Source organism: Micromys minutus, assembly GCF_963924665.1.
Source record: "Micromys minutus genome assembly, chromosome: 6".
Taxonomy (NCBI): domain Eukaryota; kingdom Metazoa; phylum Chordata; class Mammalia; order Rodentia; family Muridae; genus Micromys; species Micromys minutus.
Genome location: NC_137975.1, coordinates 9,535,716 through 9,560,464, shown reverse-complemented (window position 1 = coordinate 9,560,464; position 24,749 = coordinate 9,535,716). Strand labels below are relative to the sequence as shown.

Below are 24,749 nucleotides of genomic sequence, written 5' to 3'. Positions count from 1 at the left end.
TAAAAACTCTGTAGTTGTGTGGCTAAAGTCTAAAACAAAGGTCTCTCCATTTTCCATAGCTTAAGGGAATCTGGAGGACAGTTTGTTAAATTAAATATGAGAAACACACAAAAAGAAAAATGTGACATTATTTTCCTTTTCTTTAACATTCAAATGTATGTGCGCGCGCGCGTGTGCACACACACACACACACACACACACACACACACACATGAGAAAGAGAGAGAAAACAAATCGAATATGAGGTGCATTTAACAACAGATAAAGGTAATCATAATATACAATATAGCAGAGTGCATGAGGGAAGGACTGGGAGGAGAGGAGGGAAGGAAAACTATAGTATGGAAGAATTAGCAAAGAAATACACAAATAATGGAGCAGTAATGTAGAACACTGAGCTCTAGGTTGTATATTCATTTGCTTTCTCATAACTACAAGTTCAATAAGTGTCTGACAGATCATGATAAGGGCAGAAAAATTTACATTGGCTCATAGATTCAAAGATTTCAGTCTTTGCCAGATTGATGGTTTTGGTAGACCACCAACCCAGGTGACCCATGTGGCTGCTGACCAGGCATTAAACAAATGACATTCTGTGGAAAGAGGTACATTCAACTACAACTAAACATCCAACATATATAAAAATTATATGTAATAGTTATTATATATATATATATATATATATATATATATATATATATATAATTTATTCTAAATGAGCATGCACTAAATATCATTAAAATGTAAAACTAAAGCTTGTTGAACTGGAGGAAATATTTTAAGTAATTAATAATATAGGTACCTAGTATGCAGAATACATAAAAAAACATACAAACCAAAGTAACTCTGAAAGCTGGGAGAAGGTTCATTGAATAAAACATTTGCCCCACACACATTAACACTGAAGTTTGGATCCTTAGAACTTACATAAATGCCAGAAAGGTATGGTGGCCTGTCTATAACTCCAGTGCTTAAAAGATGAAAACATGAAACATAGCCTGTTTAGTAAACTGTCTATCCAGTTTACTCATATTGTTAGATTACAGGTGCAATCAAGAGACTTTACCTTAATGAAAATGTTAGAGATAAACATGTACACTCACCTGTACGTAAAAATGTATACACAATCATCTGTACCTACAATAATTTGTATCCCATACACAGAGAAAGAAAATACACAATCTCATGTCTACCACACACACAGAGACACATGCAGCCAAACTAAAATAGTTACTCACTTTTAAGCAATAATAAATATTTTAATAAGAAAAACTCTTCCTTTTGTTGATCATTAGGAAATTGCAAACTAACCACAATGAGCTATCACTTTGCAACCTCTATGATGACAGTAGAAAAAGCTGTAAGATAGGAATGGTGGTGCTCTCCTATAGTCCTAGCTATGCAGGAGGCTGAGGCAGGGGTATTGTTTGGACATTTTGGACAAAGATATGTTTTCAAAAAATAAGCAAATTATAGAGCAGTGAGTATTGACATGGATGAAGAAGACATTAATCTTATTAGTCACTGTAAATAAAATAAGTAATGATTAATTCTATTGAAAGGAACTTGTTGCAAACGCCTTCAGCTCCTTCAGTCCTTTATCTAATGCCTTCATTGGTGACACAATGCTCAGGCCAATGGTTGGCTGCAAGTATCTGCCTCTGTATTTGTCATGCTCTGACAGAGTCTCTCAGGAGAAAGCTATATCAGGCTCTTATCAACAAGCACTTCTTGGCATCCATAATAGTGTGGAGATTTAGTGTCTGTATATGGGATGGATCCCCAGGTGGAGCCTAGGAAAAAACAACAATATCAACCAACCAAATTCCTCCTCCAGAGCATCCAGGACCTAAACCACTAGCCAAAGTATACACATGGAGAGCCCCATGGCACCAGCTTCATATTTAGCAGAGGATGGCTTTGTCAAACATCAATGGGAGGAAACACCCTTGGTCCTGTGAAGGCTTGAAGCCCCAATGTAGGAAAATGCCAGGACCAGGAGGAAGGAGTGGTTGGGTTGGTGGGAGAGTACCTCCATAGAAGCAGGGGGTGGGGGGAAGGGCTGGGCGTTTTTGGAGGGGAAACTGGGAGATGTTATAACACTTGAAATGTAAATAAATAAAATATGCAGAACAAAAACATTTAAAAATTTAAATAAAAGAACTTGTTAGTCTCTTAAAATGCCCAGGATGAAATTAATATATAATCCAGCTCTTTTATGCTTAGATATAATCTCAAGCAAACATTTTTATATGAAATCTTATATATGATATTCCTATGGAAATAATCCTAAGAACCAACACTGGATGTGATTCAAATGTAAATTAATTGCTGAGTGAGCGAAAACATCATAGGCACAAACAACATAATGATTCAGTCAAACAAAATATGCTGAGAGTTACTAGATCATGACAGGATTGTGGAAATGTTATTAAATAAAATTCTCTGAAGAAATAGCCAAAGTGTTACACAGTTTTGATTATTAAACATCCTGGATGGGATGATTCACTGGGACTTATGCTATCATTATAAAATATCCCTCCCTTGCTCAATGTCTCTCTTTTGTTCAAAGATGTGGGGCTTTGTAGACTAGCTTATGTTTTGCTCCTTCTTTGCTGCCTGTTTGCAGATGCAATCAGGACAGCTGGCCTCCTGCTCCAATGTTTTCCCTATCTCTTTCCATGCTGGATTTCATGCTACAGAAACAGTAAACTAAAATAAATCCTTTTACCATTAGCTCCTTTTTTGTTAGGGTTTCTTATCACAGTAGTCCCAGAAATTAATGAAAATATGTCAGAAAGTAGATTGAGTTTTTGCCCAAAGACCATAAGAAGGGAAAGAGGATCACCTCCTTAGTAGGTGAGAATTTTCATTTCATGTTCATGAAGATATTTGGTATTATACAGTGGTCATTATGCAACTTACTAATGAAATAAGAACCAATGAAATATGCACTTTAAAATAATTAATTTTATGGTACATGACCTGATATTTGAGGGAGAGATGAAAAGAACCAGGGGGGAAGATAGCTATAGAATTATGCAACTGAAAGACTTGTATGCCCATGCTTGCAAGCATATAGTTCTGCATAGAATAAAGAACAAGCAGATTTTGACCTCCTTGTCATTGTCTTTCCTTCTATACAATACTGGAAATAATAGAAACAAATAGTCATTTTTTTCTTGAGTATAAATTAATCAAAATTAAATATTCATCCTAATCTATACTGAACTATCTTCATTTTAAGTAATCAGTGGACACATGTGGTTATTGGTTGTTTTACTGGGAAAAACAGAATTTGTGAATCTCCATTTGTTCACTGAATAATGGTCCTTGAGCAGGGCAGGAAGAGAAATGGATACAGGGACACCTCTGCCTAGGAAAAAGACAAAATAGACTGAAGAGGAGAAATTAAGAACAGGAAGAACACCCAGGGGTACTCAGAGAACCAGGCACTGCCCCTCTATATTTATAGCGTGGTCAGAATTTTCACATACCTTTCAGGACTCAGTATATATTTATTTTTGAAGTAATGATGAAAAGAGAAGTCTGTACCAGGCTGTAGGCATATAAATAGGGATCTTGTTTAGAGGTTTATCAGCCCATCCTCTACTATGGAGTTGGGTGAGTTTCACTTTTCAGACAGAGGAAGAATCAGCTAATGGTTTCAAGAAAAGACATTTTCTACCATCTGAGTTCATATCAAAATCCTAATAACAAATATTTTAAATTTTGCTCACCAATACTTACCCCCGCCCCCCAAATTACTCTCATATTTAAATCATTCAATCCATGATGGCAATTCCTATACATATTCATATAGACAACCTGTGGTGGTCTGAATAAAAATGGCCAACATGGGTTGACATATTGAATACATAGTCTGTAGTTGGTGGGACTGTTTGGGAAGGATTCAAATGTGTGGCCTTGTTGGAGGAAGTGCTTTCACTGGAGAAAGGATTTAAGTTTTGATAAATTCATGCCATTCCCAGTATATTCTCTGCCTTCTGTGTATGGTTCACAATATAAACTCTCAGCTGCTGCTCCATCTGTCTGGAACCCAACCACACCCCCATCATGAATTTTAACTCTTTAAAACTCTAAGTGCCAAATGAACTTTTCTTTAGAGTCATCTTTGTCATAGTATCTTATCACAGCAATAGGAGAATGACTAATATATCAACAAGTACATAAATTTTGATACACATACACACAAACATATTATATGAACAAAATATACAGCCCTATGTTAATCAGGATTACAATTATAGGTAATAAGTTTTTAAAATAGTATGAGTAAAGTCTCACCAGTGTAAACAACCAACCTATGTTCCCAACCTTTTTATTTAGTTTGAACTTGAATAATTGAATAGAAAAAAGTTGGGCTTGGAGATATTCACTTCCACTCCCCCACTCTTTGCATTTATGCCTTACCTACAATGGAATCTGTCTTTTTAATGCAAATTTACATGAACACTGAGACATTTATTCCTCAGAGAGAACCTTAAAAACAATGATTGGAAAATGACTCAAGTCCTTCCATTGACACACTCACTGGCCTACTTTTTTTGTTTCTCTGGGTGATTTCAGTTTCCAGAATAGAAGAATAGAAACAGCTGCAACGTCATTATTATTTTGTGTCAAATTTGAGTTGTAGCACAAAATACTGTTTATAAGTCTGAATAACTTTTGGTTTTGCGTAGGCAATTGAACTTAAGTCTGTAGTCTCAGTCCTTGAGACTGAGGATTGCTGGAATCCCAGAACTATATGGACAATCTAGCTGAACTGCTGAGTTATGCCTTCACTGAAAACACACTGTCAAAAAAGTAAGGTGAAGTATGTTCCAAGACAAAACCAGACTTCCTTCTGGCCTCTACTCCTACCCCTCATAAGCCGGTAATATTACTGAACTTAATATTTCCCTTATCATCTTTTTTACCATGTTTTATAGCTTAATTTGCCTTTTGAATTATTTATAATGCATTTTAGATTAATATAAGATATTTGACCTTATCTGCAGGAAGCACCCAAGATCTCTCTGTGCAATAATTAACTCTGGAATGCACCATTATTTAAGGCTAATGGATTTTACTAGCTGGACAATATAGGCTTGCTTAATAGGCCCATGTGAGTCTATATGCTATGTCTTTCTTTTGAGGTTTTCTTCCAAGTATGATCTCTCCTGTTTTGCTGCTTTTCTCAGATAAACACAGGTCTTTTCTTCTACACAGGGGCCTTCCTTCTTGTGGGGCAATCTGCTTTAGCTTCATTTACCCAGAGCTTAGCCACTGTTTTAATTCATCTTTGTACTCCCTTTTTTCTTGAAATTAATGAAAACTTAATTTTTTCCCTAAACTTTGAATCAGTTTATCTTTCTTTCTGAGAGTTTCAGACATAAGATCTCTGAATTGAATTGAGTCTCTGGTTTTCAATCTGTCTCCATTTTGTAGTCTTTTTCCTGACCATAGCTTCCCAAACAAGGCTTCAAAAATGCAATTTGTACCATAACACTTGACTGCCTAATATCTTGAGAATCCCCAAACCTCTTCATAGTTCTATTTGCTAACAACAACAATAACAACAAAACAACAACAACACATCATGTCAGCAGTTCCACAACTCTTACAGTCAAAAGGCTCAGGGACAGGTGCATTTCAAAAAAAGAAAGTAAAAATAAAGGTAAGTTTAGGTATGGTGAATCACAATTGCATTCCCAGTTTCTCATGAAACTGGAGCTAGAAGATCAGTGATCAGTTGAGACCAGGCACTAACTATCCGATAGAAAATTATAGTGAGGTTATGTCTCAAAAATTACAATTAAATAAAAAATGAAGTGGGACTGGGGAAATGCCTCATTGGCTATAACATAAACTGTATGTGCATTTCTGACTCCTTGAGTAAACACTAAGGACCTAAAAACACCCACTCCAGAAAGTGACTCCTAGTAACATGTGAGTCTACATACTACACAAATGTGTGCAGGTATACATGTATGTGTACATATGGAGGCTAGAGTTCAATCGTATAATAACATTGTCCCTATGTTACATATCTACCTTGACAGGGTTTTAACAGATAGTTCTGATTTGGCAAATTTAATGGGATTTTTGATAATTCACTTTAAACTCCTATTCAGAAGTTCAAAAATAACAACTAACTCCCCCTTACTTTTGGTTGGACTATGTCTATGTATTTATATTGATTTGATCAAACTCAAATCTGTACTGTCTTGCTGATCTGCTGCTATAAAATAAAATAGCGAAGACCATTGCACAAGTAGAGAATAATTTTGTGTTTCTCAAAACTCTACAGGGTGAATTAGATCTTCTCAAATATTTGTGGTCAGGTAACAGTGTAATTAGAATTTCTGAGTTAGCTACATCCACATCTGACATGATATGATAGTGATTGGGTTGGTACATTTGAAACACTGTTTAAGCTGTTCCCCTCACTATGTTTTCCTTTTCTTCTTCTTCTTCTTCTTCTTCTTCTTCTTCTTCTTCTTCTTCTTCTTCTTCTTCTTCTTCTTCTTCTTCTTCTTTTTCTTCTTCTTCTTTTTTTTTCTTCCTCTTCCTCTTCTTCTTTTTCCTCTTCTTCCTTATTTCAAAGTAGTTCTAGGTCTTCCCTTTTGCAGTCTCATATTTAGAAAATATTGATCATATCTCTAAATATCACTTTCCCCTAGATGTTCTCCTACCACTTAATTTCCTCAAGACTATTTTGCTTCTAGCCTTTCAGTGTTTGTAACTTCAAGTTTGGTTCTCTTTGTCTTTTCGTCTGTATGTTTCTCTCTCTCTTTCTCTCTCACTCTCTCTCTCTCTGTGTGTGTGTGTGTGTGTGTGTTCTGATGTGTAAGCATATGGAAATCCTTGTGGTGTTTGTTAAGACCAAAGGAGAATATCATGTGTCATTCTTCAGATGCAAGTGATAATTTTATTCTTAAGAAAGGGTCTTGTGTTAAGTTGAATGTCACCAAGTAGCTAGGGTCCTTGGCCTGCAAGCCATGAATCCATAACCTGCTACCTCTGTATCTCCAAAACAGGAATTATATTTGTGTATCAGGAACCCACACTTTTTAAAAGCATGTGTTTTGAGGATGAAATCAAACACTTCAAACTTGTAAATAAAACATCATGCTCACTAAGTTATCTCCAGAGCCTGGCCATCAACCTGTCCATGAAATCATAAATATTATCCAGCCCATTCATATGCACCATTTGGCTTCAAAACAAGATTAGTCTCAAAATGCAGATATCCCTCAATCTCTTATCTAAACAATCACATGGAGACTCACATTTACCACTCACTCCTAATGGGACTCACCAACAATATAGCACCATATATTGTGTTTGTAGTTCATCTTCATGACTATGTGACAGAGAGGGACCAGAGCTTCTATTGTTGCCCAGAATCATGGGAAAGAATAATACTATTTATCATTTAAGTAAATGTCTATGAATGTGTACTACATTTATGGGGCTTTGATATCAAATCTTGTAGGTCAGGTACTGTGTTTAGTATCCATGTACCTTTCTCAGTGTGGCTACATCTACCTAAGTGTGTTCCACAAATTAAGTCAACAATGAAACAAAGGAATAAATCAACTCGTCCACTTACTAAGAAAGTAGAAAACTCTAGCAATTTCTACAGAAAGAATTAAGATAGAAAAGTATATAGTGTGATAAGCGAAGGTTAAAATACCCAATTTGATATTATACTATGTTATCCTGTTTCAAAAACAGCAAACTGTGACATATAAATGTATGAAAAATTAATCAAATAATTAGAATTTAAAAGTAAATAAACAGAACAGGCATGTAGAAATGGCTCAAAAATAACAACATTTTCTCAGGCAGGAATGATGTTCCAAGAATCTATGTAAAAAGCTTAATAATGCTGGTTATGTTTAGATCCCAAGCCCTGGAAAGAGAAGCCTTTCAGAACCTTGAGGCTTACTTGCCAGATTAATAATCTAAATTAGTGAGTTTCAGTTCAATTGAGAATCATTCTCAAAAGACAAGGTGAAGAATAGCCTTAGGGATGGTACCCTAGGTTGATCTCTGTTTTCCCCATGCAATTAGTTCCACACATACATACAAACAAACCTGTTCCTGGTGACAATAAATCAGGAATCCAGTGGGTTATTGTACAAGTGTTTTTTGGTTACCTTTGCTGAGGTAAGTATTAAAAAGATGGCTTTTTTTTAACAGCCCCCATGATCTCACTCCTCAGATGCCACTCTAGTGTGGAACCAAGAACACAGTATGTGGTCTCACTCTGTTTGTCACTCCATGCAGCCTCTAGGAACTCTCATGGCATTCATGCTGCTGCCCTTTACTGGTTCTGTCCCAGCTGGATACAACCTCACTAGCATGTTGTTTTCACTTACTTCTCCTTGGCATCTTGTCGACAAGCCTTAGACAAACACATTGCTACTCTGTGAAGGGCTTTAGGTATTTTGCCACTATACCCTTTGAACTCAATTACTTAGTCACATCAAAGAACACACCAAACTACTCTGATGCAATAGGTATAATATAATTTGCCAACCTTTATCAGTCAAATGATCTTGCATAGTTCCATCAGTTATAAAACATTCAAAATACCCTTATTCATAAAGAGATACACTGAGAGAAACAATAACATCTGTCTTCATCATCTCTCATTCTCTTCTTAGACCTTTGTATGCCTATCTCTCTCCTGTCCAGTCAATTATCACCTTAACATAAATCTATATCACCCTTTCTGTTTACTTAAAACAAAAAGTTACCTTTAAATGTAGGTTGTATATAATAATTATTACCACTTGAAAATATTCTAAATGACTATATTTTCTTAGAGTTGATTAGCTTGGATAGACTATAAAACTAAATTAGTATTCAACTCTATCATAAATCTGAAAATGACCAGATATCTAAAAACATAGGAAGCCTAACACAGTTTCCAGAGCTGCAAGGTAGTAGAGACAAATCTCTACTAGCAGCCCCCTGTTAGTAACATGTGATAGTAAGTCTTTGGCCTTCTGGCCCAGGATCACTGACAGACTTTGAAATGCAGAAATCTTGAAGGGCTGATAATTTTGGCTAGGCAAAGTTTATCAGTCACCTATGCTGCATAATGTGTTCCTTTCTAGGCAATATTAGTTCGTAGATGAAATAGGCAGTTTTTGCCCAGTGGTTGCCTAGCCAGCACAAAGTATATACCTCACCTGGAAGTAGAGATGCTCAATTTCTTTGTTAAATTCACCAAAGGGAAAAGATAAGGAGAAGATATATCTCAAAAAAGATAAATACCATTAATTGTCATAATTTATGGATTTCTGACATTTTTGAAGACTAATTATTTTTAGAGCCTATTCAAGCTAATTAACAGAGAAATTGTAGTCATTTAAAATATTTAAAGTAGTAATAGTTGTACATAGCTTATATTTTAGGGTAAAGTCTTTTTAAGTAAACAGAAAAGGCAATATGTAGATTTATGTTAAGGTGATACATGATTGAACTCATGAAAGAAAGGCAGTGAAAGGTCTAGGATGTTGGAAGAGGAAAGGAGAGAAGATTCCAGGAGGAACATAGATGGAGGTAGATGTCTGTTTATCTCAGAGCATCTCTATCTTGATTAAGTTATTATTATTATTTCTTAGGGTTTCTATGGGTCTTTTTTCTCATATAGAAGGGCGGTTTATATCTTTGTCCATTGGTTGTAATCTTACTGTGTTTGTAAGATTACTTACAAACTTACTGTGGTTGTAATCTTACTGGTTTGTGGATTGAGAATTTAATATATAAACCTACTTGATAAGCTAACAGACTTTGGAATATTGTTTGTGCTGGTTGGAAAGAAACACACTGGTGCAGTCTACTCTACCCAGCACAAAAGCAAAAAGGTGGGTGGAGTGAATCCCCTGGGAAGGGAACCATGTGGAAAAAGTGGCTTTCTTATGGTGTGATAAAGTCCTTGAGCTCAGCTCCACAGGGGAGCAGCTTTCAAGGAATGAGACTGGGACAGGAGCTGGTAAAAGGTTTATGTCATCTTTTTTAATATTTACTGCAACAAACTTTATTAAGAACTCAGTGTTTTATTTTGGATATTTCTCTCACTGTTGCTCATAGAAACACTCAACACACACACACAGACATACATACACACACACACACACACACACACACACACACACACACACAAACGTGTGCTCACAATGTCTCCCTATTCTTTAAAGGCATTAACTACAGAGACAAACTTAACAGTGAAAAACAGCTGGATAATAAATTGCACTCAACTTCTGAAAGATTGAGTTATAAGCCGTGCAATGTATGTTACTAAAGATCTGGGTTTTAGTGCTTTAGGTTTGAATGCTACAAACAGCTATGAACTTCATTACCCTGAAGCCATTACAAAGACCCCATGGAAGTATTTTCTTTTCAGTGTGGGTCTCCTGGCTACTTAGAATCATGACTTAAACCACAAGGAGAAACTAAGCTATGTTATCAGCTGTGTTAGCCTTTGACACAAGTTTTTCTATAAAGTTATTGTGAAGGTGTATGTGAGTAGTTAGGAAATAAAGTGGAAGCTTTATTTTCAATATTTATTCAGCATAGCTTCCAAAATAGCAAGGAAGGCAAGACAGCGAAATGGAACCATGTGCTCACTCTAATTAATAGAAGAGGCAGGAGAGAGATGTCTCCTCTCCTTCAGAAGCCAGAAGTAGAAGAGATTCTATGGGGGTTTCATCCAGGAGCACATGGGCTCACAAGTAATTTACATTTGAAGATCAAGAGGTTTTCAGGCTTTATTAACCAGTTTGAAGATGGGGTGTCTCAGAGGCTAGCTAGAAAGGTACTCAAATAGATCTATGATCCCTGTGGTAGATATGAGGTATAAATCTGATAATAGAAACCCAGAAGAATCTGTTTAAGACTTAATTTTATTTATGATTTTATGTTTGTGTGTGTGTTTAAGAACAGTTATCTTAACAGTCATGAAAGCATATCGGATCAGTTAGAGACAGAGCTACAGATAGTTATGAATGGCATAATATGGGTGATACACATGAAATTCAGGTACTCTGGAAGAGCAGCTAGCGTTTTAACCACTGAGCTATTTATTCAGCTCTGGAATAATACATCTGTTGAGGGCCACAATTAATAGATCAATATCTGGTAATAAATCATCAAGCTTCTCAGGCCAGATATCTTGGACCTGAGACCCTCCTTGCTCTGCTCATTAGCTCTGTGCTTGGGTAAAATATTTGACATATCAAAATCCCAAAAAAGATGATATAAACCATAACAGTTTTGATGCACATGTCAGTAGTGAGAAGTCAACGGCACAATGCATAGAAGTCTACTTAAAAGCTTCCTCGAATTCATTTAGAATTATTGGTGATTAGCATGGCTTATCCCCTTTCTCTAGTTTTCTTTTTTCACTATCAAAACTCCCCCACAAGATGGAAGTACCTAAATTTTACATGTCACAAAATTAAGCATCACAAACTTTGTGAGGTCTGTACAAACAACAAAATAGTCTATTTAGTTGCCTTCCCCTTGCTTTGAGCCAATATGGCGAATAACCTTTAGGATAGGAACACTGCTACTTATAATCCACATAAGTAGAAAGAAAAAGAGCAGCTCTGAGTATTGGCATAGAATGTGGTCTGCTAATACTTCAACCTAGTAAGTGCTCACAGCAGTGTCTTTGAATAAAGAAAGAAATGTAGCAGAGAGGCTGGAAAATGGCTTTGTTAGTAAAGTACTGGCTATGCATCAATGAAGACATGAGTTCTGTCTTAGATCCCACGATTAAGATGGGCAATTAGAGCTGAGCTAGGTGTATCCCTGAGGCTACTGGACCCTCAGTCTAGACAATCAGTGAACCTTAAGTTCAATGAGAGGCTCTGTCTCAAAATAAGAGAAACTGAAAAAGACTGAATACAAACTTTGGCTTATACATACACAACAAACTTTGGTTTATACACACATGCACATACACACAACCATACACACACACACACACAAACACTTGCACCATTAGACACATATGAACACATATACTCATATATGACATACCTGATAAGTAGCACATTTAAATTTTAAATGTAACAATAAAATGATGAAAGAAAATAAGCTCAGGCAGTTTTCCTTACCATTTAATGCACTTGTAAATACTCAGTAACTGAGATGTCTAGGCCTGCCTTTAAGCTCAAAGCACCTTTCTAGTGAGTGTGGATTTAGAAACCACAGTAACAGCACTTCTCTGTTTCTATTTGAGAGACCATAACCTTCACCACAGACTGATAGTTCCTGTCATTTCAGGGAACTTTTGCTTCCACACTTCACTCTGGCTTCCTTCCCCACCTCAGACTCTAAACCACAGCAGTGGGTCTAATGGCCTGTTTCTCTTTGCTAATTTATCTATTAATTTTGCAAATGGTCTGTCTCTTGACTAATAAACCTTCTCTTCGGAAATATTATGTTCTTAGTAAAACCTGTCTTGAAGGATGCCAACACACTTTTTGTAGTGGGGAAAATGTATTGTCTGGAATGGCTGTTCACAACATACCCCGTGCTCAGTATATCATATTCATAAAATGATGGCTCAGCCATCAGAGCTACACAGGCAGTCATCTGCAAATGGCAGCTGCATAAAACTTTCCAGACCTGGATAAAATTCTTTATTACCAGTTCTGCTGTAAAAATGGTAGAAAAATTAGTTGTGCATGTATTACTATGTACAGCTTCAAAGGGAGGCTGAATTGAACAAATTTAATTTGACTAAGGTAATTAAGGGGCAGGAAAACAAAACTTCATGTCAGTGGGGAGAAGTCTTTCTTAGATATCCGTTGAGAAGAGCAGGCAGGACTGTGGAGTATAATGTGTTCACTGCAAGCCTGAGATCCAGAGGTTAGATCTCCAGCTGTTATGTGAATGGTGGGCAGCTATCAAGGCCCACATGAAGTGCCAGAGAATCAGAGGCAGAGGATCCCATAGCAAACTGCTTCACTAGACTAGCGTATTTGGCAAAGTTTGGGTTCAAGTTGGGGACTATGCCTCAGTATATTCAGTAGAAAGCAATGGAGGATGACATCTGATGCCAACCTCTGACCTGCAGTTCAACATATGCATACAGCTGAAGGGAAGAACATTCTCTGGCATGTATGAGACCCTGAATTTCATCCCCAGCACTGGAAAAGAAATCAAAATAAATGCACTAATCAAATAACCTGAAGCATAAGCATGCACAGCATGGATAAAAGAAGCATATTAATCCCCAACTACTCGTAACTGGTTGTCATACATCATCCACACTCTACCTATAGACCCTCCTTAGTAACTGAGAGCAACTAGAACCAAGGCTCATAATGTTCTTCTAAGCTTCTCAAAGTAGTTGGTTTTATCTCAGTAAAATACTCTCACCAAAAGAAACACATTTACAAATAAGCACAAGGCCAATGGTGCCATTACCCTTCACAGTAACAAATCAAGAAAGAACTGTCCTAGATGGAATTTATGATGATCTCTGTTGTTGTTCACATGTAGGTGAATTCAGCTAATATTCTTAGTTGGGTATTTGAATAATTTGTAATCTGACTTTACCAAAACCCTTTATTGTAGCTTGGGGAAAACACACACACACACACACACACACACACACACACACACACACACACACACACGTACACACTTGTACCCTTAGAAACATATGATCACATATTCCAGTACCATTCTATCTCAATTCTAGAATTTGGAATTTACTGTCAGAACTTCTAATGAATTGTGTGTGTGTGTGTGTGTGTGTGTGTGTGTGTGTGTGCGTGTGTTTGTGTTTGTATTTGTATGCATGTCAAAGGTTATGTTCAGTCTTTATCAATTTCTCTTATTTTGAGCCTTTCATTAAACCTAAGATACAAATATGGGTCTTTAAGCAATAAGAAACCTCATTTTCTGCTCCTGCAAGCAATAAGGGCAATCATGTGGACTTCTTCAGATTTTTGTAAGATCACAGGATTCTTTTCATTGAATAAAATCAACTATTGGAGATAGACTCAAAGGGTTAACTTTTTCAAAAATTATCTGCTTTTTAGTAATTGTTAGTTTTCAAATCCAGGACAAATGACTGAGATGCCTCTTTAGCATATCAAAGTGAATTTGATCACCAAGTTCTCCTTGTAATCTCTCAGTCCCTATCTGTCTCAGGGACCTCTAGAGGTCATGCCAGTCCTCTATCTGGACATTTTCAGCCCAGAAGTCTGTACTGTTCTTTTCTCTATAATACAAGGATTAAATTTAGTTTTCTGTTCCCTTTGTGCCTTCTAATTGCTGAATTTAGTTCACCTTTCTCCCCTCTTTGTTCCTTTTTCCATCTTTCCCCACATGACACAGTTCAGTCTGGTTACATGGCCACTGTGAACTCGACTATAGGATTCTGCCATTGGCTATGCTCTCCCATGTCTATATTAAAACTTCTCTATCATTCCTAGGGGCAGTCATGTTTCTTTTCTTTTACTTAAAAAAATTCAGTAATAAGAAGGCCCTTGGCTGTAAAGTATCATTAAGAAGACTGTACAACTTGTCTGTACCCATTTTCACTCTTCCTGGTCATTTTCAATAAGTCCATATTTTCACTATGAATGCACATATTTCTTGACCAAGACTTGAAAAACTCATTGTTTCAGACACAAAGAACATGTTCAGTGTGTTAGAGAATACTCTCAAGACCCCCTGCCAGTAACAGTCACAGCTGAGGAGGTAGTTTAACGTTAGAATATTTGTCTAGAATTGCCAAAATCATGAATTCTTTAGATACATGTATGTAAACACAAAAGCACATACACAGTCACACACTCACACACACAAACACACTTACACACACCAGCCCTTGCCTTCAAGAGGATCATGGATCAGATAAGACTATGTTCCAAGCATGCAATTTAGGTAGCCTCTAATTCCATATTTCAATATGCCAAGGTTTTAACTGTTTTATAAGGTGTTTCTTTTTTAATACAGTAACAAAATAATGTCATAAATCAACTTATTTTCTACATACATTGGTAGAAAAATAAGGTAAGTTGAATACACCAAGACAAAGAAATTTCTAGGCCTCAAATGCTGTCAGATTCAATTCTTAAAACAATTCACTAGTGTAGACTACTCATCACTTGATCTATTACTCACAAAAAGGTTAGGTCTAACACAGTGCTGGTGAGGGAATGGTTTCAGGGGGCGGAAGGTAGCCAGAGGTAAACTGTAACTAGGTTTCAGTACTATATTCCATTCTGTACACAGCATGGAAATTCCCAAGGGTCTGCTGCCTTGGAGATGGGCCACTGGGAGGTTCTCTTCTTTCAGGCAGCTTGTAATCATTGTTCAACCCTCAGAACTGCAAACATCAAATTCCAATAGAGGCATGGGAAATGGCAAGACTGTCAGTCTATTGGCTGTAGAGTGGAGGGAGACAAGAGGATTACTTAAGTTCATGGAGTAAAACATTGAACTACTACCTCATTCCAAAAAAAAAAAAAAAAAACGAGGAGAAAGAAACCCCTAAAACAAGAGCCAAGTAAGTAAAGGAATTAATTTCTGAAATCTAAGAGTGAAGGACTAGCCCTGTTTATTCTACCTGTAAAACAACAAAACACAGGCTAAGTTGAAGCAATTGGCTGCTTCAGAGTGAAGGTAGCTAGCCCAAGGTACCATGGCTACATCTTCTCCCATCCCAGCTGTTTCATCTCTGCTTACTCAGAAACAAGCAACTTGTAGGCAATGAAAACCTCCAGGCCTCTGGTGGTTTCTTCAAATACTGTCATGAAAGTCCTGTTGACATTTTGTTTAAGTTCACACTTCCTTTGCCAAATTTCTACTCACATAGTTTGAGGGCAATTTAATTTAATTCAGTGCTCAGTGAGGTTGGGATGCTAAAGGTGCTGACTGTACGGATTGATTAAAACAATAGCCGACTTCTAATGCTGAAGGTTGTGATTTCAATTGCAGCAAACTAGAGCTTGGCAAGGAATTCAATAAGAAACCTTAGTGAATTGGTCTGCCAGAGAGGTTTTAAAACACTCTAATCTGCCCCTAGAATCTCCAAGATTCTCTTATAGGCAAAAATGAGAATATCCTAGAAAAGACTTTGAAGGAGAGGAAACCATTACACCTCCGTACCTGGCCTGGAGGAAATGCACAACCAAAGAGAAGCCTAAGGATGCTCAGAAGGTGCTTTCAAAGGTATACTTTTGTGAACAGATTGCCTTGGAAAAGGGCAATTAAAAAAACCTCACCAAATATTGGCTGCCACTTAGCAATACTTTAGTAGTTCCTAAGAAACTAAGTTTAGAAATTAAAAACAAATGGAAGGAAGAGAGTGAGAAAGAAAGAAAAATGTGAAACTAGACATGAACAAAGAGGCTACAAATTGAGGAGATAAAGAAAACATAGGATTACTTTATGTCCATCTGTAGATTTCTAAATGATTGACTGAAGATCAACAGCAGTGTACCAATGGTTGTGCCGACACCCACATGAGCAGTCATAGTTCATTATTTATCATGGGCTATTGAATTATTTGTGGTGGGAGAGTAGGGATTGAAGATGGAAATATCGACATTATACTGTGAAAGAAGCCAATTTGAAGAGGGCCACTGAATACGTTCCTTGCATGAATTGTATCTTAGGAACACAGCATGCAGGAGTGGGGAGACACTCTTAATACAATGGAAGCCGGTCATAGATCTCTGATGGTCCTATAGATGCCATGTTCTCATGTCAGGGTGCTTTTTGAGTTCCTTCCTCATTGCATTATCCCACTTCCATTCTTGAGAGGGACTTTACTTTTTTAAAAATATCACCTCCTATTTGAAATTCTAATCATGGATAACATTACCTTTTACATGGATGCTATTCTTTGCCTTGGGAAAGAGGGGCCTGGAGTCAAGGAACCTCTTACTTTCAATTTATAGTGGGACACTGCTAAAGATGTTTTCCTTGGTACTCTGGACTTTTGCATTTTTTAAAACCCATGGCTAAAACAAGGAGCCTGCTTGACTTTTCCTCTATCTTTGTCCCTCCTGGTGGCCATCAAGATTTTCAGTTATCCTTTGCTATTGTTTTCCTCTCAAATTCTAATAAAATTATTCTGTGTTTCCTTCTGAGTCCATTTAAATTATTTTATTCATGAGACTAAAAATCCAGAAAGTATATCAGTTTCTCTGGTAATAACAGGAAGCATGAATGAACATGTATTCATACACAAGACACACAGTAGCCAGGAAGTGTTCTGAAGAACTAATATTTTGGACTCAGGAACTAAGAGAAGAACCTTGCCACCATGGCCCATTTGGAAGTCTGTCTGATGTCTAGGTACACACAGGTCTCCACCATGCTGTCCTGTTTACAGCAAAGAATTGCCCTTGGAGAAGGGGGTATGACTCAGTGTAGCTTTCCCAGATATCTTGCTTCTGTGGGTATCTTAGGTTAGAGAAGGCACAGTAAGGAGATGTGTTCCAAGGAGATGTACTTAACTCTTTGAAGCAGAGTGCTGTAGCTGCCAGAGCTAAGATGGACCTAACTTAATTTGATGAGGGCTAATGATATACACTTCTTCTCTGCATGGAATCTTTGGTCTAAGCACCTTTTATCTAAATAAATGCTTTGGCCATGTGTCTTTAAAGAACTCTGAATCAATTAATCTTTCTTTGTTTGCTTGTTTCTTTTTATCATTTATGCTTTCTTTTCTGAATACCTATATATATATGAAGATTAAAATTATAATTTTTATATCATCAAAGTTCAAAACAAGTGTGCACTGTGTAAAAAGCAAGTACAAAGTTAGACATGCAAGAAGCCACTTGAGATACACACATAACCAAAGAAATTAACCAAGAAAGCAATGTTGCTTTGACCTCCACAGAAAAAGTAATGAAAATTGACATTATGGGCAGAGGGCAGTATCAATATTAGCATATGTTATTTTCAGGTTCCATACATTTGCCTGCAAATTTCATAATGTGCTTGTTTATAAGAGTTGAATACTATTCCATGGTGTAAATAAATCACATGTTCCCTACCCATTCTTCAGCTCAGGAACACCTGGATTGATTCTAATTTCTGGCTAGTAGGAATAAAGCTGCAACGAACATAGTAGAACACATTTTATTATCCTTAGTGAGGTAACTCAGAACCCAAATGACATGCATGGGTGAAGATAGGAGGGCTAGGGGAATAGAAAGGCAGAATCAGGCATGGGAAGAGACAGGAAAGAGTCTCAGAGGGCCAGAAGTATAAAAAGAAACTGCAGTTCCCAGGGGGTGGGGCATGTGGGGAATCTCTAGGAAATCCCAGAGGACTGCAATGAGGGAGGCTCCTAAGAGTCAATGCAGTGAGCCTAGTTGAAATTCGCAACAGTGCAGACGTAGAACCTGAACAGACTACCTGCAGCAATCAGATAGGATCCATAGGTGTGGGATCTAAATAACTTTTGACCCCAGATTTATCCTTTCTATAAGAAATGCAGGAACAAAGATAGAACAGATACTTCAGGAATGTCGAACAAGTGACTGGCCCATTTTGAGACCCATCCCGTGAGCATGCACTATTTTCTCACAATATTAACGATGCTATGTTGTGCTTGCAGACAGGAGCCTAGCATGAAAGGTCTGTGATAGGCTCACAGCAGTATGTGAATAAGGCAGACACAGATACCCACGAAAAACATTGGACAGAGCTTGGTGACAACTATGGAAGAGTTGGGGGAAGGATTGAAGTCCCTCAGGGAAATGGTAACCACCCAGGAAAACCAACAATGTGAACTAACCTGGACCCCTAGGAGCTTCCAGAGACTGAGTCACCAACTAAAGAGCATACACAGACTGATTCAAGGCTTTTGGCACATATGTAGCAGAGGGCTACCATTCCTGGACTCAGAGGGAGAGGATGTGCCTAACTTATAGAAACATGCTCAAATTAGGGGGCAGGGTGATACGGATGGGCATCCTCTCCGAGGTGAAGGGAAAGAGAGATGTGGAAAGAAACTCTGAAAAAAAAAAAAAAAGACCAGGAGGGGCAGCATTTGAGATATAATTAATTTAAAAGATTAGCATATAAGAGAAGCCATTGACCAAGAACTTTGGACCCTCCCTGCCCCAGTGTGTCAACCCAGATTGCCTAAGAAAAACTTACTCCAGGCAAAGGTGGGAGAGAGTCAGCTGTTAAATGCTTGACCTATGACAGGTCAGGCTTATCTTTCTGCAGCTGACTAGCTCAGTCTGATTCTTGGGAACATCTTTCTCCATCTTATTAAACTGCCACTATTTTTACTACTAATCATTTATCCCTTGTGAAATTGTCTTGGAAAATGAGAACCTAGAATGTTTAGTCACCCTGAACTAAGACCCAAGCCACACCATTATCCAGAAACAAAGGTTACATCAGTTCAGTCATTTCCCACAGTGTATTAGTGGGGGCATTGTAAAGCTTCAGTTTCCCTCCTACACTATGCAGATTGAAGAGGGAACACCCTTCATTCCCAACAGGGCTGCTCCTTTGATAGCTTTAAAGACTTAAGTGCTTTACAATCCAGAGGAGTGGATGGTGTGATAATGTCCAATAGCAGAAAAACCTGAGTCAGCAGCAGGCTGTATTTCTATTAAGAAAGCACATAAGTATGCACCCAGGCAGCTGGACCTTTGCTCAACTGCTCAGTTACCCCGTATGCTTATCTCACATGGCACAGAACTGACATTACAACTGGGAAATGCCATGAACCTTTTTGTGTTGTGCATGCCTGATAGTTGTTTCTCTTTTTATGAAGTAATATGTTTCCCTCATAAAATGTGCATATGTATGTGTCCTTCAAACCTTCTTTTTTTCTTTTTAGTTTTTTAGATATATTTTATTTACATTTCAAATGTTATCCATTTTCCCGGGTTTCTCCTTCATAAATATTCTATCCCATCCCCTCTCCTCTGCTTTTATGAGGGTGCTCCCCAAGCCTTCCACCCAACCATCCTCGCCTGCCTCCCTGCCCTGACATTCCCCTGCACTGGGTCATCCATCCTTGGCAGGGCCAACAAGGCCATCCTCTACTACTTGTGCAGCTGGAGCCATAGGATGGTCCATGTGTATTCTTTGGATAGTGGTTTAGCTCCTGGGAGTGCTGGTTAGTTAGTATGGTTGTTCTTACAGGGTTAAAAACCCCTTCAGATCTTTCAGTCCTTTCTCTAACTTCTCCATTGGGGCCATTCTTCTCAGATCAATGGTTGACTGTGAGTATCCACCTCTCTATTTGTCATAATTGATAACCCTATTGCTCTCCCCCATGGCCCCCTTCCCATCTTTGCATGATTCCCCCCCTCTGTATTATACCACTCTACTTTTTTAATTAGCTACTTAATTGATTAGTTAATTAATTTTTGAAGTTGTTTCATTCCTTCTATCTTCATATGACTCCAGGGACCAAACTCATCAACATTTGCCATTCAGGCCCCACTTCTGCTTCTATGTAATGTGTATCCATTACTCCATTCTCCTACCTTAAGGTCTTTTCCTTTTGTCTGAGGATTTCTATTCAAGTTTTACATCACACAGGCAAAAAAAAAAAAAAAAAAAAACACAAACAAATGAACACAAACACATAAACACATACATGCATGATGAGTGTACATATGTATTTATGTGCGTGTGTACATTTAAATATGTGCTCTACACATGAAAGGATGATGCAGCATTTGTTTCTCTGAGTCTGAGTCATTCCATTTTAGGTAACCACTCTGAATCACAGCATGTACTCTTCTGTGACATGCGAGCATCATCCTAATGAATAAGATGTGAGTGGAACTGATATTTTATTCCTTTCTGCTGAAATATATTAGTAAAAGGCACAAAATTCATACCACCCAAAGAAAAATGTAACATTTACACCTGTGATTGAACACATCCTGCAGTATTTATAGTTCACTAGTTTATCAACATGTACTGAGTACCTCTAAAACACCAAAAACAAAACTGTGTTTTTAGATAGCAAGGTGGGATGGGGGGGTCCAGGTAGGGTTTGGTGCTAAAAGTGACCATAGTTTTTCCTACTGTGGTAGTTTTGGGGAGTAGCAGGGATACAATCCTAGTTTCTGTTTGTTTACTTGCTTGGTTGTTTCTTTCCTTCTTTCATAGAATTATTTTTATTGAGGCTGAACATGTAGTTCAACAATAGCAAGTACCGGTAGAATTTGGGTCCCAGAATTCATGTCAGGTAGTTTATACCTACCTACAGTAACTCTAGCTCCAGGTGAACTGAATACTCACTTAAGCTCCTCTGACATTTTTAAACACACACACACACACACACACACACACACACACACACACACACACAATTAAAATGAAAACCTGTTAAATAATTGATTTTATGTTTTAATTTTCTGTATCTCTGTGTGTTGATGTACATATATGCAGTTGCATTCAGAGTCCCAAAGATAATACTGAATCACCTGAAGCTGAAATTAGCAGGAATTTGTGAGCTGCTCAGTATGGATGCTGCAAACTAAGAGAGTAAGTACAATACAGGATTAGGACCATTCCTGCCCCAGCTTCTCTAATGCTAAGCAGGGGACACAGAATCAAAGAGATGTTGACATTTTCTGTTTCCTGCTCATAAACCATCATGAACAGCACAAAAAGATCACTGTGTAAGGTGGCATTTGTTACTTGTGTATATATTCTATCTTTCCCTTGGTAATCTTCTTCATTCACTGAATATTTCTATATTTATTCAAAATAAGTTTTAACTTAATGATTTCAAATGGCTTTTGCCATGTTTTTGGTTACAGAGTCATTGGTGATTTATGTTAGATTTAGTCTATTTTACTTATATGTTTATTTCTGCTTGGTTGGTGCTATTATACTTAAAATGGCTTTTCTGAGTGGTACTGTTGCTGTAGTGATTACATATCAGTTGCCTGTAAAGAACAACCCTAAGTAAAACCAAAAGAGATTTTAAAATGGAGAAAAAAATAAGAAATTCAACTTTCAAGAGATCATATCTTTGCAATTTCCAAGTGCAATAACACAGAAATGGCCACACAAAGAAGTCATATGTCTTCTCATAAACCAATCAATAATAGTTGGGGAGTTGGCCAAACAGTTAACAGTGCTTGCTGCCCTTGTAGAGGACTGGAGATCAGTTCACCATACCAAAAACAAGTCACTTATGCCTACCTATAATTGCACTTTCATATATTCTCAAGGCACTCTGTCTTCCTCAGACACCTGCACACATGTAGTACAAATAAACCCATACAAAAATACATAAATATTAAAAATAAAAACAAATGATCATAAAGAAAAGAAACCAGACTGGTAGACAGAAAACACAAAAAGATCAGTGCAGGATTCAGGCAGTGATAAGTCAGTAATGAGGAAGAATAGATCAGCAATATGGGTAAGAAAACTCAGGAAGAAAACTGAGATCCTGAAGGAAAAAATAAAAAACAAACAAGCAAACAACAATAACAATAACAAAAAAAACTAGACAAGATTCTAGAGAAGAGCACTGTGCACAGAGATTAAGACAGAGAAATTTCCTTCAACTATCAGTAAAGATAAATAGACATAGACCAGTATAATGAAATATCAGAGACCTTTAAAGTGATCAAGAGATAGGACTTAAGACTTAATGTGGCTGAATAAGGAATCAAGAGAAACAAGACCTAGAAAATCCACTTAACAAGAAATATCAGCCTTTTCAGACTGGTCAATAAAAATAGCCTGCCCAAGATCAAAGGTCTTATTAATTAATAAGAAATTAATTTGTCATATAAATATGTTCAAGTGAATAATAAAGCATGATTAAAGAACTACAGAACAACAAATAAAAGATAAAGCAATGGATTAAAATTTTATTGTATAAGTTAATCGAAAGAAGAGTTAAGAGGATTGAAGTTAAATGAATATTTATACAAACTGTGCAAGATTAACTCTCTCCTCCCCTCTCTCTGTGTTTGTGTGTGTGTGTGTGTGTGTGTGTGTGTGTGTGCATGTGTGTGTGTGTGTTTGTGTCCATGCATACTTGTGTTTTGACATGGAATTTGTAACTCAAAGTTCTTTTACCTCAGTCTTCTGTCTGCTGGTAACAGAAGAATATACCACTGTTAAAACTATGATGTCAACTACAATTTGAGTATAAACAGTTAAAAAAATGAAAATAAATGAAGTAATATGAGGGAAGTAACAATGTAATGAAAATATTAAAATCCCTCTTTTAATATAGCAACATAGCAGAAGAAAAGGTAATAGAATAAAGTATTGGGCAAAAAGTTTAAGAAACAGAAACAAAGGCAAACAGAAAAATATCAGAATGCACTCCCATCAATAATTAACAGTAAAGAAGTTGGTCAATTGCAGAAGCAGATGATAATGGAAGAATATGTTTTTTAAAGATGTGGATATATTCTACAATGTCTAAGTAATAGTCAAATAAACAAATATTTTAAAGTAAATTAATGTTAAAATACAATGTATGAATCTAATTAAAAGGAAACTAGAGTAGCTGTACTGATATCTGCAATTGTACCTTTAAGAAGTTGTTACCAGAGACAAAAATATCTTATAATGATAAGGACATATAATCAGGAGGTTATTTAGTCAATATACACATGAATCTAGCAGTAAAATCAGCAATCACACACAGGAAAGAGTGTTGAGATACATATGAGAGCAACACTAGCCAGGCAATCCAATATTCTAGTGTTTCTTGTAAAGAGAACCAAGCATTACCAAGAACACAGAAAACTAAACAGTACACATCAATTCCACATAATAGTGACAGGACACTGCAAATATCAGCTGACAACAGTTTTCCAATTGTGCATGGAATCTTCTTCAGAATTGGTTTTCTGAAGAGGCAAGACTTCAGGTAATTGACTTAAACTGGGAAAGAGAGAAGGTCAGAAGACTAAAGGCATGGGAGGAAGAGGACACTAGAGCACTAGAGTTGGGGCACTGGAAGAGTGGAAGGGGGTGGGATTAGGAAGCTCAAGCACTTACTCTATTGGATTATTTTCTATTGTAGTAAAATCACTTAGAAAAGCAGATTTGGCAGAAGGGATTTATTTTGGCTTACAGTTTCAAAGTGATGGAGTCTATCATGGTAACAGGCAGGGAAGACATTTTAGCCAAAACATAAAGTCTTCAGAAAACAGTTGAGCAATCCAGGCCTTTCCCAGAGTGACCCACTTTTTTGAGGTCCACTTCTTAAAGGTTCCACAACCTTCTCAAACAGCAGCAGCAGCCAAAGGCCAAATGTTCAAACTAACGAGTTAATCTGGGATCTTTTACATCTGAACCACCATGATTGGTAATAAGTAAGTGGTATTATTTTGGGATGTTAAATATCTTAAAATTAGACTATAATAGTGTTAAACTCTAAAAGTACTAATACTGACACTAATAAATATTTTAGTAGATAGCTATGTGGTTAATTTAATCTATATTAATTAATCTTTAGATGATTGCCACTCCCATACACTTTCATCATAGCGACAATATTTAAAAATTGAAATATTTAAATTAAAACTATATTTTCATTTCTGGCATGAATGTAGAGAAATTACTCATTTTTATGTGCCTCATATTTGGCTTAATAAAATAAGAAATGTAATACTTGTGATTATTCATTTATATCATATCTTTTGCAATTAGACTAGTGTTCTAGCACAGAGTACATATCTAATACATTAGTTTAACTATTAGTCTACAGATATTCTATT

At 36.9% G+C, this 24,749-nt stretch overlaps 1 protein-coding gene across 1 annotated transcript in view; it reads right to left on the bottom strand.

Annotated features, from left to right (window-relative positions):
- Positions 1-24,749, bottom strand: part of LOC308421694 (contactin-associated protein like 5-1-like) — a gene marked incomplete at both ends in the record, with an annotated part of 497,826 nt that overhangs the window by 212,032 nt on the left and 261,045 nt on the right. The gene's annotated exons all lie outside the window — the stretch shown is intronic.